Genomic DNA, 19,610 nt, shown 5'->3' with positions numbered 1-19,610 from the left:
TTTCTTCATGTGTTCATGGTTATTTTCTCCATGGGCTTGGTGCTTTCTGAGTGTCTATTGTAACAATGATTGGGGGAATCTTAGTTACTTCTTACTCACACTGTCATAACCAAGTACCTAGAAGCAGTCTGACGACTTGATGCAGAATGATGTCGAACACAACAAACTAATATCACTCTGAGGAGGAACAGCATCCCGACAGACATGGGAAGAGCACATAAGCTCATTGTGATCACACACTGGCTTTGTATACTTTTCTCTTCAAGCTCATCCAAAACTTTACCTACAGGCTTTGCAGACACCACTGTCACTTTTCGCCGCTTGCTGCGGCCATGGTCAACCCCACCGTGTTCTTCGACATCACGGCCGATGACGAGCCCTTGGGCCGCGTCTCCTTTGAGCTGTTTGAAGACAAAGTTCCAAAGACAGCAGCAAATTTTCGAGCTCTGAGCACTGGAGAGAAAGGATTTGGCTATAAGGGTTCCTCCTTTCACAGAATTATTACAGGATTCATGTGCCAGGGTGGTGACTTTACACGCCATAATGGCACTGGCGGCAGGTCCATCTACGGAGAGAAATTTGAGGATGAGAACTTCATCCTGAAGCACACAGGTCCTGGCATCTTGTCCATGGCAAATGCTGGACCAAACACAAATGGTTCCCAGTTTTTTATCTGCACTGCCAAGACTGAATGGCTGGATGGCAAGCATGTGGTCTTTGGGAAGGTAAAAGAAGGCATGAACATTGTGGAAGCCATGGAGCGTTTTGGGTCCAGGAATGGCAAGACCAGCAAGAAGATCACCATTTCCGACTGTGGACAACTCTAATTTCTTTTGACTTGCGGGCATTTTACCCATCAAACCATTCCTTCTGTAGCTCAGGAGAGCGGCCCTACCCCATCTGCTCACAATGTCCTGTAATCTCTGCTCTCACTGAAGTTCTTTGGGTTCCATATTTTCCTCATTCCCCTTCAAGTCTAGCTGGATTGCAAAGTTAAGTTTATGATTATGAATAAAAACTAAATAAGGAAAAAAAATCTTTACCTAAAAACTTTTTTTTTAAATGCCAAGATTGCTCTATGCAATAAAACAAATGCGTTTGAATTCACTTACATAATATACATACTTGAAAGGAAGATGATGTGAAATGGATTTTGGTTTGTCCTTATACAGTCACAAAAACTCAGAAAACAAACCACAGGGAAATAATTTTCTTTTCTCCTTAACCTCGTTAGGTTTATGTGGCTTTGGAGACACCAGTGAAATTGCCATCACTTTCTCTTAAATGGTACATCTGTTCCTGCTGCTCAGCCCCCTACTTGAAGGCTGAATCCTTGGGCTTCCCAATTATTCTCAGTGCCCAACTGTGATGGTGGCAGAGGGAGTGGTAGAGGGAGGCATGTGGACCCAAGGAATGGTGACTGGCTGTCATGAAAATATGTCTAGTAGGAAATGCAAAGACAGGAAGAAGCAAAATTATAGACAGCATTGCCTGAGCTCTGCAATTATCCCAAGCAACATCTGAGTGTCTCAGATTCCAGGGAAGTTTCCTTTTCTGTGTACACAGTTTTTTTTTTTTTCCATTCTTTGTATGGCATCTGAATACATGGACTCCATTAAACAATAAACTGGAATGAGGGTATCTTTGTTCTGTATCTGCTCCTGTGATAACATATACTAAATAAAAGCAGCTTAAGGCAGACGAGGTTTATTTGGCTAACAGTTTTAACTCTAGCCCAGCATCGTGGGGAGTCAGGGCAGGAACTTCAAAGAGCTAGTCGCATCACATCCAGAATCAAGAGCCAAGAGCAATGAATGCTCACTGGCTTGCTTGTGCTCAGATTGAGTTCCCTGTTCTTATACAGCTCAGGACTCTCTTTCTAGAGAATGGGGACACCCACAGTGGACCAGGACTTCCCACATGAATTAATTTCATTAAGAAAATCCCCCCCCAGAAATGCCTATAGGCCAACTCAATGTAGATAATCCCTCATTGAGATTCTCTTCCCAGGTGATTCTAGGTTGGTTTGAGTAGATAGTTAAAGCAGACCGTCACAGAGGCTAACCTTTATTGAGTACTTCCTATGTGTCAGGAATGATATAGGCATTTTCATTTCAACCACATCAGAAATTCTATATCCTGTTGTTCACTTTCAATGGGTAGCTAATCTTTTTAAAATATTTACATTTAATTTGCATTTGTTTTGTTTTATTAATTTATTTACTTTACACCCCAGTTGCTGCCCACACAGTCTCTTCCCAGTCTTGACTTTACAATCTTTACCCTCCTTACCACCCCTTCTCCCCAGAGAAGGAGAACCCCCCCCACCCGACCCCCACCCCCCCCCGGGTACCATCTCACCCTGGGATATCCAGTTGCGGTAGGACTAAGCTCAACCTCACCCACTGAAGCCCAACCAGGCAGTGCAGTTAGGAGGGGATCCAATGGCAGGCAACAAAGTCAGAAACAGTCTCTGCTTCAGTTGTTGGGGAACCCACATGAAGACCATGCTGCACATCTGCTACAAATGTGTAGGGGCTTAGATCCTGCCCCAGCGTGCTCTTTAGTTGATGGTTCAGTCTCTGTGAGCCCCTATGAGCCCAGGTTAGTTAACTCTTTAGGCCTTGCTGTGGTGTCCTTGATTCCTCCATACCACCTAATGTTTGGCTGTGTGTCTTTGCATCTGTTTGCATCGGCTGCTGCTTGAAGCCCCCCAGGAGACAGTTATGCTAGGCTCCTGTTGGTAAGCATAGCAGAGAATTATTAACAGTGTTATGAATTGACTCTCTCACATGGGATGGGTATCAAGTTGGGCCTGTCATTGGTTGGCCATTCCTTCTATCTCTGCTCTGCCTTTATCTCTGCACATCTTGTTGGTAGGACGAATTCTGAATTGAAGGTTTAATGAGTAGGTTGATGTACCTTTCCTCTGTGGGAGTCCTGCCTGGCTACAGGAGGTGATCACTTCAGCATCCATGTTCTCCATTAGTAGGAGTCTCTGCTAGGGTCAGCCCTTGTTGAGAGATTTTGGTGCTGCTTCTAGGAGTTTGGCCTTTGCCATTGGGCTCCTTCAAGAAAGTAGGCTTAGACAAGAATACCAGTGACTGGGGGGCTTTGTTTACTATTTTGCTGAATTACTTCCTTATATGATCTTTTTGCTTATTACTCTGCTTAATTACTTTCTTGTGTGATCTCCCTGTTTATACTACTTTGCTTGATTACTTTGTCTTGATCTAAGAACTGGTCATGTGCTTCGGATAGACCTAGGATGCTGTATAAGCAGGCTAGAGGGAAATAGAGCTGTTTCAGCCTCAGTATGGGTTGGAGTCAGGTTATAATTTGGTCTAACTTTTTCGTTTTCAATCCTCACTCCCTTGCTTGAGACCCTATTGACTGACTGAACTGGCTTGGTCAAGGCCTAAGAAAAATTAGCTTACCTGTGTGTTCTAACACACACACTGTTCTAGGCAGCAGTGGGTTTTATTTATCCACCGCATGTGTTTTAATCTAGGTTCAACTTATCCATCGTATATGCTTGTGTGATTCTTGCCTCTATTAAACATGTCAGTGTGCTAGTGTCAGCTGTAAACAGAAGTTTATTTAGACTTAATGAACTGAAAAGAAACTTAAAAAGATAGTTTTCCCCACTTTTCGAGTTGAGTATTTGATAATAAGAATTTTTCTTATACATTGTTCATTTAGCATGAGTCAACTTGAGAATTTAATAAATTTTTATTTCATTGAATTAATTTTTAACAGGGATATAGCTCATGTTCCAGTGGATGCCCCCTGCCCACACACATGCACATACAGACATTGCTAACTGGGCTTGCTGGGTCTTAAAAAGGTTACATTGATGTGGGAGTGGCGTTTGGAGGTAGGGCTCTAGGAAGAGGTAAAGGCCATGCTATAAATATGTATAACATTCTCAAGTAATAAATTCAGTCATAGTTTAAAAGAAATATTTTCAAAACAACATTTGTAACTTAAATCCCTTTATATTTGATAGACTATGTATTATGAAAGTTAATCTGCCATTGCTGTGTCATCTTCTGAACATTGGCGGTCAGCATGTTTTATTAATAACCTCATTTATAATGAATGCATGGTGTGATTATACATTTGTAGTACTTGACATTTCACCATGATTTGTAACCTTATGAGCATTTACATATATAAACTGCTACTGACTGGAGTAATCTTTGAATGCCTGATTGTTTATTAGTTATAATGGCAGCTTGGACTTCAAGTTTAATTCAAATATAATTCTGCCCCTAGCTTATGCAAACCTTACCAAGCTACGTAACTTCATTAAACCTTAGCTTTGGATCAATGAATTACAGTGTTAAATCAAGAAGACAGTGCTAACTATTACATCATGTAAGATACATGAGAAAATGAGCTTGGTTATAAGCATATCTATTTTTAATTGACATTTATTATTACAACTGTTTTTAGGTGATATGGAGTTGCTAAGAGAGGAGAGACAAATGCTGATGGGATATTCACAACATTTTTTATTATATGGCAACTTAAAGCAAAATGTACCATTTTGTTTTCTGTACAATCCACAGAAATCAAGAAGGTTAACAAGCTAAAGAGGATACCTCAATTCCACTTGGGAGGAGAAGAAAGAAATTACAGAAAGTCGGGGGGAGGGACAGTCTAGGTGGGAAAGGGAAGAGGGAGGGGAAGAGGGAAACATGATCAGTATTGGGCGGGAGGAACAGGACTAAAGCTCTGAGGGCCAGGAGAAAGAATGGAAACAGGCAACCTCAGGAGGTAGGAGGTAGCGGGAGCCCCTAGAATGTACCAGAGACCTGGGAGGTGAGAGACTCTCAAGACTCAAAGGGAGGGACCTTAGATGAAATGCCCTATGATGAGAAGAGAGAACGTGTAGAGTCCACCTCCAGTAGAAAGACAGAGCATCAAGCAGAGGGTTGGGGTTGCCATCGCACAGTCAAAAATTCTGATTCAGAATTGTTTCAGTCTGAAAGAACTGCAGGGACAAAAATGGAGAAAAGCCTGAAGAAAAAGAGGTCCAGCAACATGCCCAAATTGGAATCCAGCTCAAGGGGAGGTCCCAAGGCCTGACATTATTACTGAGGCTATGGAGTGCTCACAAAAAGGGCCCTATCATAACTGCCCTACAAAAGATCCAACAAGCAGCTGAAAGAATCAAATATTTACACCCAACCAATGGACAGAGCTGCTGAGCCCTGCAGCTGACTTAGGGAAAAGTTGGAAGAAGCTAAGGAGGAGGGTGACCCTATAAAAAGACCAGCTGTCTCAACTAATCTGGACCCCTGAGATCTCTCAGACACTGAGCCAACCAGGTAGCACACACCAGCTGATATGAGACCCCCAACAAGTATACAGCAGAGGACTGCCAGATCTGGACTCAGTCAGAAAAGATGCACCTAACCCTCAAGAGACTGGAGTCCCCAGGGAGTGGGTAGGTCTGTTGGGGTGCAGGTGGGGGTGGAGACATCCTCATGGAGATGGGGTTGGGGGTTATGGGATGTGGAATAGTCAGCAAGTGTGACCGGGATAGCAGATAAAGTCTGGAATGTAAAAAGATTAAATTTTAAAACACATTTTTTAAAAAAGCAAAATACAAAGAAGGGAAAGTTTTCTGATATTATACCTTGCTTTCAATAACAATATCCTATCTTTTATGGTATAGCTTAAGCACAGTCACTCATAACTTTCCTCCCTGTACAAGGAAAACATAATGTGTGTCACATGAAACTTCACTTCTTTTCCAACACTGTACTCTGCCAGGGGCACACCCACATACCATATGCCCAAGAGAACACTCTCTTCTACATGCTGCACCTAAATCCTCCCTCTAGGGAAATCCTCTTACTTCTAGTGCTGATATGTGCAAAAAAATATTCTGTTGTTCATTAGTTATCATTTAACAGACTAGCGGAGTAGGACACATCCATATCTACTCTCTTTGATAAAGTAGGAAGACAACTCTTTTAGGCTTTGTTGTTGTTGTTGTTGTTGTTGTTGATGATGATGATGATGATGATGATGATTCTTTACTATCTTTCACAAACAGTACCATATATACAGATTCATTAGTCCAGATTTTAAGTAAGTGCATTTAAGGTGAGATGGTCATATGCCATTACTGCATATTTGGAGAGAAGAAGAAATGACATCTGCCAATCATAAGCAAGAGTCACTTTTATAAAGCCAGCTTACTCATCAGTCAGTGGCATGGATCCCAGTTAAACCTTTCAGTTCATCTCTTACAGCTTCCTCAGTCCCTCTGACCCCCTTTCACTGTATAGAAACCCATGCAAATCCTTATCCTTCAGGTCTTTCCAAATCTCCAGTATTTCTGTCTGCAACACTCTTTCCTCAGTATCTGTAGCAGGACTACAGCTCCTCCATCAGTGTTTAGTTCAAATTTTTATAACCCCCAAATACAAAGTACATGACTCATCAAAATCGAGAAATCTTACTGTACCACAGTAAATTAATGGGCCTTGAGTGTGTTACATACTGCATGCCCCCTTGCATTTCTGTGGGTAAATAAATCTGCCTATATATACATCCATTGAAATATCTGTACTCTACAGAGATATATACATGCATACAAATATAAAATATGTACTATTGACATCAATACTAAATCCTATCTTTAAATTAATTCTAATTTATTTCCTTCATAGCAGAGACCATTAGGGAGAAAGTTATAAAATTGTCTTATATGTTGACTTCTGTTTTTCACATAATTAGAGTGGTTTGTTTTGTCAAGGCACATTGTTTCTAAATAACATATAAATTGCATTTTTATAAGCAGATTCTATTGCCCGTGTGTATATATTCAGTGATTTAAGATGAAATATATCACAAGTAAAATTTGTGATGTCTACTAATAGCCATGATACATACAGTTCTTAGATGAAGAAAACAATGTCAAAGGGACATGTCCTACCAGGATGGTCATTATTGCATATTGTAGTGCTTAAGGTTCATAGTCAGGTAATGCTGATTCTTAGTTTTCTCCTCTGGGAGTATGCACAGCAGTTTCCAATAGTGTGAGAGCTACCTTATGTGGCCAAAACTCCCAGGCCAGCACCAGAGTGATTGTTCCATGATTTGTGACTCAAGTAAGTGGTGTCTTCATTATCAGCAAACTCCAAATACAACTAAAACCAAATGTCTAGAGCAATCTACAGAAGATAATGACCAGACGTGAGTTATACTGTGCTCTGTCCTTTTCATATAAACCTGAAAATGACTCAAGCACATCTGCTATTATATTAGGATAATACCCCCCCCCACACACAAACACTTTGTGGATAAACTGTATAGGCATAAATTTCCTGCAACCTACTTTTAATAAGGGTTCAACTTCTCCTCTAGCCCACCACCCAGCAGAGGTAGTTGAAGAAAAGAGTTATTAGGATATGGGGAAACGGGACCTGTTCAGCCATAATTCTTTTGGGGTAAGCTTGATCTTCTTTGGCAGCAGTTCGGTCCTGTAGCAAACACCAAATATGACTCGGCAGCTGCAGAGTAGTCCTCTAGTCAGGCAGACACCAGGTACTAGCCAGCAGTTTCAGTCCAGTCATTTTGGTAGGCAGACACCAGGCACAGACCAGCAGCAGTAGCCCAATCCTGAGGAAACTACCAGGTTCACCAACCACCCTGAGATGAGGCTGTGGAAGTGGTAAGCTTCAGTTCTTGGGTGAGTTTCTCTCAATGGCGGCATTACCACCAGTTGAGTCCAAAAGTGCAATGTAAGGTGAACCAATACATACATACTTTTAGATAAGAATAGCGAGGCAGAACAAACCACTGTCTGTGGGGTCATATTTATATTTCTTCATCCCTGATCCTGTCACATGTTTGCTATATCAAAACATCCTTTCACCTGTGCCAGCTTCAGGAAAACATTCTTTCCTGTGTCTGCTGTAGCAAGACATCCTTTCACCGGTGTGCCCAGCAAAACATCATTTGCCATAACTAACTTTCCAAAGAAACTGGAGGTTTCTACTTCAAAATTGTACTCATCTACCCTTTTGCAGTTTGGTCATGTGAACCCATGGCAGTTTTGATATTGGATTGTTAGAGGAGACAATGTGTGCCATGGCTTTCCTATGGTTTCTTACTCTCTTAATTGTCTACCTCTTGCCATGAGAGCAACATGCCCAATGTTTATGCACTTACCCTTTGGGTTGAGAGAGATAACAGACACATTGAGCTATCCCAGATGACCCTAAACATAGTTTGAGTTTAACCTAGACTGTCCAATTTTCAGATTGCATACAGATATCACAGTGAGAAATTGTGTCTGATAACATTTTGGAGGTCATCTCCTAAAGGGGATGACTGTTATAATGATTCAAAGTGCTATAGCTAAATAGTCTTGCAGCAAGTGCTTATGATCTGTTGTCCTGTGAAGATTATATGAGCTTCTGTTTCCAGAAAGGCTACTCTGTGTCTTGGGATACAGAGAGAAATGAGGGACCTCATTAGTGGGCTCAGGGAGCTTGTAGATGGTCATGGAAGTTCTGCATAATTGAAAGAGCTAGGCTATTATCACAGCAATGGAAGACAATACAATAAATCATTACTACACACACTTAACAGGACATCATGCTCATTTGACAAACAGTAAAAACAGCTCTAGAGCTAAGCTTGAACTTATAAGTCTATGCTTTTGCCTTTGTAAAACCAGCCCACAGAGGGTTCTGGCCTCAGGTCAACACTATGCTTAATGGAGCTGTGTTCATAGAAATTGGCTCTCTGGAAAACCACATTTCTTCAGAATACAACTGCAGTACCAAGAAAAAACTCTTTCACAGCTTCTGAACAAACAAGATAAATACCATGACGTCCATGTACCAAAATTCACATATTTCACTTATAATATTTGCTCTGAGACTTGCTAGCCATCTTGAGAGTACTTGAAAATTGCACATCAGATCTTAGAGTGGTTGATAAACATGTATTCAAATAGTGAATGTAAGCACAGCTTCTATGTGAACATAAAATGGAGATAAGTGTCACCCTATAGACCCATAGAGATAGTGTAGTTTCAAAGAAAAACCTAAGTGTGGGACAGATAGGGCAAAGGCATAAAGTGAGGAGAAGACAACCAGCACCAAGAAGGTGACTTTGTGACTGTGTTTAGGTTTATGATCTTGCAACCAACATTCAATTTCCCTCTTTGCTGCTTCCACAGTGGTTTTCCTCAATTTAGCAATGTGGTTTTTAAACAAGGTCCTATCTCTGCCTTCCAAACCATTTGTCCATTTGAAGGCCACTGTTACCACTTACCTTCTTACCATGGAAGGAATTTCTATGAACACAAGTTAAGGTAACTTAACTCTTACCTTCTTACTTTGGGAGCTGTCTTAGTCAGGGTTTCTATTCCTGCACAAACATCACTGCTTGTGGACGTTGTACATCGTGGTGCGGAGCCTAGTGCGCACCACGATGTACAACGTCCACAAGCAGCTGCTTGTGGACGTTGTACATCGTGGTGCGGAGCCTAGTGCGCACCACGATGTACAACGTCCACAAGCAGTTAACTCTTACCTTCTTACTTTGGGAGCTGTCTTAGTCAGGGTTTCTATTCCTGCACAAACATCATAACCAAGAAGCAAGTTGGGGAGGAAAGGGTTTATTCGGCTTACACTTCCATGCTGCTGTTCATCACCAAAGGAAGTCAGGACTGGAACTCAAGCAGGTCAGGGAGCAGGAGCTGATGCAGAGGCCATGGAGGGATGTTCTTTACTAGCTTGCCTCCCCTGGCTTGCTCAGCCTACTCTCTTATAGAACTCAAGACTACCAGCCCAGGGATGGTCCCACCCACAAGGGGCCTTTCCCCCTTGATCACTAATTGAGAAAATGCCTTACAGTTGAATCTCATGGAGGCATTTTCTCAACTGAAGCTCCTTTCTCTGTGATAACTCCAGCTGTGTCAAGTTGACACAAAAATAGCCAGTACANNAGCCACCTGTATTTTGTTGTTGTTGTTGTTGTTGTTTGTTTTTTCTTAGATTAAATGCTGCACCCATGGAGGATGAGATTAAACGTTTACTTTGTAGAGTTGGGTTGAAGATGAGATGCCATGCCCGTAAAAATTCCATTTCAGTATTGACATCATGAATGGGTGAACAAAGCAAATTAACCGTCTGAATGTCAAGGTTCCTGAGCACGAGTTTTCAGATATGAGTTAAGTAAAGAGACTTCCACAAATGTTCAAATGTTCCTTTATCAAAAAGTAGCAACAGAAGCTATTTCTAAAGCTGTTGCCCTGCTTGTGGACGTTGTACATCGTGGTGCGCACTAGGCTCCGCACCACGATGTACAACGTCCACAAGCAGCTTGCTCAGCCTACTCTCTTATAGAACTCAAGACTACCAGCCCAGGGATGGTCCCACCCACAAGGGGCCCTCCCCCATTCATCACTAGTTGAGAAAAATGCCTTACAGCTGGATCTCATGGAGGCATTTTTCTCAACTGAAGCTCCTTTCTCTGTGATAACTCCAGCTGTGTCAAGTTGACACAAAAATAGCCAGTACAGGAGCCACCTGTATTTTGTTGTTGTTGTTGTTGTTGTTTGTTTTTTCTTAGATTAAATGCTGCACCCATGGAGGATGAGATTAACAGTTTACTTTGTAGAGTTGGGTTGAAGATGAGATGCCATGCCCGTAAAAATTCCATTTCAGTATTGACATCATGAATGGGTGAACAAAGCAAATTAACCGTCTGAATGTCAAGGTTCCTGAGCACGAGTTTTCAGATATGAGTTAAGTAAAGAGACTTCCACAAATGTTCAAATGTTCCTTTATCAAAAAGTAGCAACAGAAGCTATTTCTAAAGCTGTTGCCTGTCTGTGGAATATGTCCCAATATATGGGCTGCCTTGTCTGGCCTCACTGGGAGAGGATGCACCTAGCCCTGCTTGATTGTGCCAGAGTTGGGGGATACCCAAGGAGAGGGGAAGAAGCTTCTAAGAAAGAAGGGGAAGTGGAGGCAGAGAGGGACTGTGTGAGGAGGGGACAGGGAGAGGACAGCAAGAGGTATATAAAGAAAAAAATCAAAGGGAACATTTATTTTTTTAAGTTGTAATGTATCATCTTAAGAACTTATCTGAAATCATAAAGGACCTTCAAGTTAGGCTTCAAGTAAGGGAATGAATTACTATTTTCAATTTGTCTAGTAGATAATGTTTTCCCAAATGGGTACATCTGAATGTTGCCAAAACCTTCCATTTGAGTAGACTAGAGAAACACACTATTTTCAATTGTACACGCTGAGGTGAAAAGAAATGTTTCTAACAGCATTTCATAGTTCAGATACAGTATATCTGGCCTTTTTTTTTGTTTCACTATCTGAACTCCATTGACCATCATACATATCAAAGGATTTAATTAGAGAAATGAAAGCTATGAATCACGGATGGTAAGAAGGCAAGTCAGATGCAGCAGCATCCTGCTTTCCTGAGCAGTGACCTGGCCCAGCGGAGGATCTCTGCCCTGTAATTACCATGGCCTTTTATGCACAATTATAACTATAACAGATTTGTCTCTGGCAACAATCTGTGTTTTGTTCAGTAGACAAATCGGTTTGCTTGTTTATCAGCTCATGCATCCTTTGTTCTTTCTTTTCATTTTCCAGATGGTCAAAACAATTCTCTTTTGAAGTTATTTCTCTTAGTAAACATGAAAAGTAATTTTAAAAGCTATTTTTAAAGTGGATTGTATTGGGAGGACTTAAGGGACTGTAAACTACTACACAGTGAGCAAGGACTAAGCTTTTCTTCTAAAAGGGGATAGTTTCTGGGTCAAGGATGCATTTGAAATGCTAACAATGAAGTGAGGCTGTAACTCACTGCTCACTGGTCATGTGCAAGAACCTGGACTATTTCCAAGACTAATAACAATAATGATGATGGTGGTGATGTTGTTGGTGTTGGTGATGGTGATGGTGATGATTATAAACACTGCTAAGGTAAGAAAACTGCATTCCAGTGTTTGGACTTCCAACATAAGGATGTCTTTGCCTCAGACTCTACATTGGCCACCAATGCTTAATTGCATCAATTTATAAAATATAGATGGAAATTTCCAATACTGAATGTTTGCTACAATAAATGTCACAATAATTTGGGTCAGTTTTATTTCTTTATGTTAAAATGGAATTCAAATTCATTTATTACAGAGTCTCAAGGGGCTGTCTTAAAAAACACAGCTTATCCAGTCAAGTGTAAGATATGTCATGCCTCGGCAAAGTCTCTGTTTCCCCAAACTCAAGTTTCTTAAACCACATTTACGTTTGTCTTGCCATTTAATTAAAATTTCATGCCTTCTTCCTACATCTCATTTTTGTCATTTATAAATTACTTACTGAGTATAATTAGAAACTAATTATAAAACAAAATTATTTTTCTACTACAGGAAAACACGGAATTTAAGACGATTGCCACATTATGGTTTCAAAACAATTATTCCTACTTTCTTGTAGCACACACACACACACACACACACACAGACACACACACACACACACACACACACACACAGAGCACACATAGACCACACTTATTTATCTTCTGTCCCTGTCTCTCTGTTTCTCATATGTATGTCCTCCCCTCACACTTTCATCTGTCTGCCTCTCTCTATCTGGGATGCTGTCCTTTGGAGGTACAAGGTTATTGAAGCCACTTCTATTTGGGTCATTTCTCTTTGCCATGGTGATTATCTTCCAGTGTCCAGGCAGCTTCAGGTATACATCAAGACTGGATTCTGCATAAACTTTCTTTTTTGTTGCTATTTATTTATTTTGACCTGTAATAATCTTTTTTTAATTAGATATTTTCTTTATTTACATTTCCTTTTTTTAGATTTATTTATTTATTTATTATATGTAAGTACACTGTAGCACCAGAAGACAGTGTCAGATCTCATTATGGATGGTTGTGAGCCACCATATGGTTGCTGGGATTTGAACTCAGGACCTCTGGAAGAGCAGTCAGTGTTCTTAATCCCCTGAGCCATCTCTCCAGCCTCTATTTACATTTCAAATGATATCCCCTTTCCTACTTTCCTCTCTGAAAATCCCCTATCACCTCCCCCCTCATCCTGTTCCCCAACCATCTCACTCCTGCTTCCTGGCCCTGGAATTCTCCTATACTGAGGCATAGAATCTTCTCAAGACCATGGGCCTCTCCTCCCATTGATGGCCAACTAGGCCATCCTCTGCTACATATGCAGCTAGAGACATGCGTCCCACCTTGTGTTTTCTTTGATTGGTGGCTTGGTTTCAGGGAGCTCTGGGGGGGCAGGGGAGGGGACACAAAAGAACACATGATATGCACTCACTGGTAAGTGGATATTAGCCCAGAAACTCAGAATACCCAAGATATAATTTGCAGAACACATGAAATTCAGTAAGAAGGAAGACCAAAGTGTGGATACTTCATTCCTTCTTAGAAGGGGGAACAAAATACCCATGGAATGAGTTACAGAGACAAAGTTCAGAGCTGAGACAGAAGGAATGACCATCCAGTGACTGCCACACCTGGGGATCCATCCCATAAACAACCACCAAACCCAGGCACTATTGCAGATGTCAACAAGATTTTGCTGACAGGAGCCTGATATAGCCGTCTCTTGTGAGGCTTTGCCAGTGCCTGGAAAATACAGAAGTGGACACTCACAGTCATCCATTGGACAGAGCACAGGGTCACCAAAGAAGGAGCTAGAGAAAGTACCCAAGGAGTTGAAAGGGTCTGCAGACCTATAGGAGGAACTTAGTCAGAGTTTCTATGCCTGCAGAAACATCATGACCAAGAAGCAGTTGTGAAGGAAAGGGTTTATTCAGCTTACACTTCCACATTGCTGTTCATCACCAAAGGAAGTCAGGACTGGAACTCAGGCAGGTCAGGAAGCAGGAGCTGATGCAGAGGCCACGGAGGGATGTTACTTACTGGATTGTTTCCCCTGGCTTGCTCAGCTTGCTTTCTTTTTTTTTTTCATTTTTAATATTTTTTATTACGTATTTTCCTCAATTACATTTCCAATGCTATCCCAAAAGTCCCCCATACCCTCCCCCCCCACTTCCCTACCCACCCATTCCCATTTTTTTGGCCCTGGCGCTGTACTGGGGCATATAAAGTTTGTGTGTCCAATGGGGCTCTCTTTCCAGTGATGGCCGACTAGGCCATCTTTTGATACATATGCAGCTAGAGTCAAGAGCTCCGGGGTACTGGTTAGTTCATACTACCAGCCCAGAGAAGGTACTACCCACAAGGAGCCCTCCTCTTGATCACTAATTGAGAAAATGCCTTACAGCTGGATCTAATGGAGGCATTTCCTCAACTGAAGCTCCTTTCTCTGTGATAACTCCACCTTGTGTCAAGTTGACACAAAACCAGCCAGTACAAATTTCTGTTTTTACAGTTGTTTATTATTCATTTATATATTATCTCTTTATGAATAAAATGCCCCTTACTGTATTTTAGGTCAAATGTCTTCAAATATTTTCTATGATTACTATGAGTAAAGCTTTTTTTTTTTTAAAGTATGAAAGAACTAGTACTTTGATTAATATAGGATGTCTGAAAATCAATGCAACATCTAAAAATTTGGGCTTAATATTTAATAGTTTATTTTTAAAAGTTTTTGTAGAAAATGTGCTTCAAAAGATCTGAATTAATAACACCCATAAATTTCTCTATAAAAGTCGACACACCTGTCTCCATGTTGTTAGATTTCCTTGTCTCTCACTAACATAGTAGATAATCTCTTTAAAGAATGTTTATTGCATTCACATTTCTTATGATATCTGATGATGTGTAGCTTTTTTAGTGTTTCTCTGCTTTGTAGCTGTGTCTACTGACTTTGTTGAGATATTTTCTGTATTTTGTCATGTTGATATAACAGAGTTATTTTATTTTGACACTAAATGTCAGCCAAACTCACAAAAAAAGGTTTCACATTTTAAAATTCGGGTTGTTTCCTCATGTATCAACTATGTCATGGAATTCTCTTGCTTGAAGTGTGCTACAGGATTCCCAGTAAAATCGAACTATGTGGGAACCTTAATGCCTACGTAAGGTGCTGAGCACAGTCTCTCAACTTTCTTTGTATCTCATATTCTACCCAGGACCCATTCTGCTTTGGCTATAATAACATAGTGTCTACATTTTAATCTCACCAGTAGTTTCTCCCTGGTCTTTATACAACCCAATTCAGAATTTCAACTTAAATATTTTGCACTTAGATCAATGATCCCTGAGTAGGTAGTCTGAAGCAGCTGCCCACACACTATCCCTTCTAGCCCATGAATGTCTCTGTATGGCATTCATTAATACTCATTAATACTTCTTTCATTTTGACATCTGGCACCACGCAATCTTCTCCCTCCAGTACTGAATCGTGTTCTTCCTGCTCACATTTCATCTTGTTTCCTTCAATGTGTTGGGCTCCTAATATTCACTGGAGATATAAAATGAAGAAATAAGGGCTGACAGGTTTATGTAAACTAAAACCAGGCTGATTACAGTGAATGGCATTGAGTCTCCATGTTGCCACTGGTCTTACATGGCTGGGAAAGTAGCTGATCCTGAAGTCATGTCAGTATAGTTAGCCCACTTGTATGTGTACTGTGTGTTGATGGATAGACGAACATCCTATACATGCATACAGTTCTCTCTACAGTACCTATTACTCTGAGGCAAGACAAGAGTAATCACTGAAAAATGACATAAAATCTTATCAAGGCCTACAAGAGACCCATAGCTCAAATAAACAGAGCAATTAGAAGCACCTTGGAGTGACAACTCAAGGCTTCTTGAACTTATAACTGTATAGTTTTAATCTTCATGAGCCAGGGAAGTATCCTAGAACCAGTACTCTGTTTTCTTAGTTATCCTAGTTGTTGATATATTGATATTTCTTTCAAATAGTGTGCTCAGAGTCCTCATGTCTGAAATCAACTTCTATACTATTTTTAATTCCTCAAAACCAGATTTTTTTCTTTACAAAGAACGTTTACCTTAGACAAAATGAAGGGTTTCATTGAGTTGATGCTGTAAGATTGTACAAATTAAATAAGAGACACTCCATTAAAATCTGAATTTTAATTCCAAATAAACAGTATTTAGGAAGGCATAGTCAGTCCATCAATATACTGGTTACAACATGCTAATTATTGGATTTATGTACAGTTTGAATTTGAACAGAAATACTCTCTGTGATCAGATAACTGACTCAGGGTTCTGTCTTCTCCCGAGTCTCAGATCTTGTCCTTGACTCACTCAGCATGGATCCTAGTTATAAAGTACTCATCTTGTGACCTTAGACTTTCCAAATGTCAAGAACAAGTTCACCAAAACCTTAAATCTTGGCCCCTAATGGCATTTTCATCCCTTGATTTAATAACAACTCAGGGCCCAAGATTTGCAAACATGTAGTTTTTCATTTTGCATCCATGTTTGTTTATATTTTTCCCCATCCACAGCATAATTTCCTTTCCCCCAAATCTTCTGAGACTCCATTAAAATCACTGTCCTATCCCACTCATCTAACAAATGGCTGTTTAGCCAGTTGTTCAGTCAAAACGCTGAAGTGCTTTAAGATTATAGCAGTAGTGGGAAACTGGCTTGTGCTTCAAAGTACTGTATTGTACCCAGCAAACCTATAAAGGACATAAACTGTGGTCACAGCGGGGAACCATCGCTCTTATGTGCAGTTTTCATTTAGCATGCAGAAGTAACTCTTCAGAAGTACCATTCTTATTTGTTACACTTAGTTGTAGAATATGCTCTGAGTCTGCCCAGGTAACAATCCTTTCCTGACAGCATTACAGTGTGCAGATGTGACAGTTCAGGAGAATTTGCTAACAAATGTAAATGTATGCTACCCTCCTGTGTTTGTTTCTAGCAGTGGGAAATATAGGGGTGTTCTGAGCTCCCAAGCCTGCTTTCCTAAGCATTTAAGAGGATAGACAGCCTTATCTCTGCTATATAGACACCTTCTCACATCACCCTTCACACTAGCTATTAAGTGTTTTAAGACCTTCCTGTAAACAGTGCCTTTTAGACCCCAAACCACCCTTGATATATTATGAATGATCCATGTGTTGATGAGAAATCTTGTTATAATTATGCAATCTTGGCTTACTTTGGGGGAGGGGTGATGAAGGAAACTGTTATTAAGAGCTCTAAAATGACAAGAATTTAAATTACCCTGAAATCTATGTGGCTTTAATTTTCCTGTTTAAAGATTTTAATTTATTTTAGGACCTAAACTATTAATCACTACTATATGCTATTTTAGCTAAGGAGATAAAACTGAGCAAATAAATGTTCACTATTTAAAGATGACAACATTTTTAAAATTATATATGTGTGTGTGTGTGTGTGTGTGTGTGTGTGTGTGTGTGTGTGTGTTATGGCTCCACATATGTCTATGTACCTTGTGCACATCTGCAGAACTAGAGAGGGTGTAAGATCCTTAGAAACTGGAGCTATGGACAGTTGGGAGCAGCCATGATACTGTCACAAAATTAGACTGAATCCTTCCATTGTATCATTCTTTCAAAATCTGTTTTGCAGATAGGCAGCAGTGGCACATACCACTAACCCCACCACATGGAAGGCAAGGGGCATTTGGATATCTGAGTTTGAGGCCAGCCTTATCTGCAAAGTGAGTTCCAGGACAGCCAGGGTGATACAGAGAAACGAATTGTTTTTCTCTGTTGATTCTCTTGCCTTCTTTTAACTTTTAGAAAAAAACAACCTAATATACAAAACTCCTTATGGAATGTTTTTAATTAATTTATTTCTTTGGCAGTTTCAGGCATGCATATAACTCATGCTGGTTACTGTCTTCCTCTGATAATTTCCTATCGATTCTACCAAATCCCTTCTGCCCTGCTGGTCCCTTTCCCAGGCCTGTGACTTTGGTTCCATTGTGTGATGGAATTTCAGTAGGGATTTTGTTAAATCTGTAATAATTTTGTAGAAAATAGACACTTTTGAGGGTTGAGTCTTCTAACCCATGAGTGAATTATATCTTCATTAATTAGTTATCTTTTATTTGTTTCATTAAAACTTTAATTTTCAAGGCCAGGGAAATGAGTCAGTGAGTAAAAGCACTTGACCTTTAAGCTTAATGTCGTGAATTCAGATCCCTGAAACCCATGTTAAAATCAGACTAGGGAAATGCCTAATCCCACATTCTTGTGGCAGGGTGGGATGTGGCGATGGGGAAAATCCCTCACAACTTCATAGGCCACCTAGCCTTACATAGCATAGCAGAAAACAAGAGATATGTTGCCTTCAACAACAGGGAAGGTGAGAATTGACCCTTAAGTCTGTCCGCTGACATTCACATGCACACTGCTGAATGTACATGCCCTCACACAAATAAATAAATAATAAATAAATAAATGATTTTGAATTAAAATTACATTCACTTTAGCATACAAGTTCTGTGTATCTGTTTGGTAAGATTCTGCTACAAGTATTTAAGCTTGAATGAAATTATAAATGACATTAAGTTTTAATTTTGGTATCCACATATCCTTTGCTACTTTATAGACACATAATAACCTGATAATTTCCTAAACTCAATTATTAATTCAAGGACTTTATTTTTGAAGATCTCTTCAGTTTTTCTATAAAAGCAATTATACCATTAAAGTTTTTACAATGGTAATGCTTGCTTTCTGACTTTGTTTTTCTCCTTTACATAAATACCTATAGCTTCCAGCAAATTAAAATTAAATGATCTATTTTCAGTTTAATTTAGGAAGAAAACAGCAAACTGCCAACTACAAACATCCCATGGTTTGATAAGGGTTGTTGGTTCTCATTGACTGGAATCCTTTCTGTCTCCATTTTCTGACATGAATCTGTTAAACCTTATACAACACCTTTCTTGATTGATTGATAGACATGACATTCTTCTCTGTAAATGCTAATATAGTGAGTTGTATTGATTGAGTTTTAAATTATGAGCTAATCTTGTGTCCCAAAAATAAGCTCCAGTTAGTCATGGTGTGAAATCCATGACAACTATTTATATTTTACTATATAAATTTTTCATGCATTGCTTAGTCACAGTGCATGGTATTTTTGTTACTAGAACTTATACATTGCTAACTATATTTGCTAGCATTTTGTTACATGTTACTCATATATTCATGAAATAAATGGGTATATAGTGTTTTGTTGTGTATTTATTGTAAGTGCCTACTTTGAGTAATGTTAACACCCAGAATACCCTCTCTATGCTACAGTGTCAATAGACTCTGGGGAGGCAGTATTTGGTTCACATCGTCTGTTGTTTGATAATGGCTCTCATAGGCATATATATTTTTGAATATTGCTCCAGGTTTTACTGTTTAGGAAGGAGTAAGAAGTGCAGGTGCAGTAAGGCATTGTTGGAAGAGGTGTGTCCTTTTAGAGGAGGTTTATCACTGGGGAGGGCTTTTAGTTTCAAAAGCCCATGAAAAGCCACTCTTGCTTTCTCTGTCTCTGTCTCTGTCTCTGTCTCTGTCTCTGTCTCTGTCTCTGTCTCTGTCTTTGTCTTTGTCTCTGTCTCTCTCTGTGTCTCTGTCTCTCTC

The 19,610-nt window shown here is 40.0% G+C and overlaps 1 pseudogene across 1 annotated transcript; it reads left to right on the top strand.

The window, feature by feature from the left end:
* The first annotated feature begins 294 nt into the window (after window positions 1-294).
* LOC110293235 lies at window positions 295-1,026 on the top strand (annotated as a pseudogene). The gene has a single exon (XR_002377788.2). The product of XR_002377788.2 is annotated as a peptidyl-prolyl cis-trans isomerase A pseudogene (transcript).
* The last annotated feature ends 18,584 nt before the right edge of the window (window positions 1,027-19,610 follow it).

Source organism: Mus caroli, chromosome 1, assembly GCF_900094665.2.
Source record: "Mus caroli chromosome 1, CAROLI_EIJ_v1.1, whole genome shotgun sequence".
Lineage (NCBI taxonomy): Eukaryota > Metazoa > Chordata > Mammalia > Rodentia > Muridae > Mus > Mus caroli.
The sequence above is the reverse complement of the archived record's forward strand: the minus strand, read 5'-3'. Positions and strand labels throughout refer to the sequence as shown.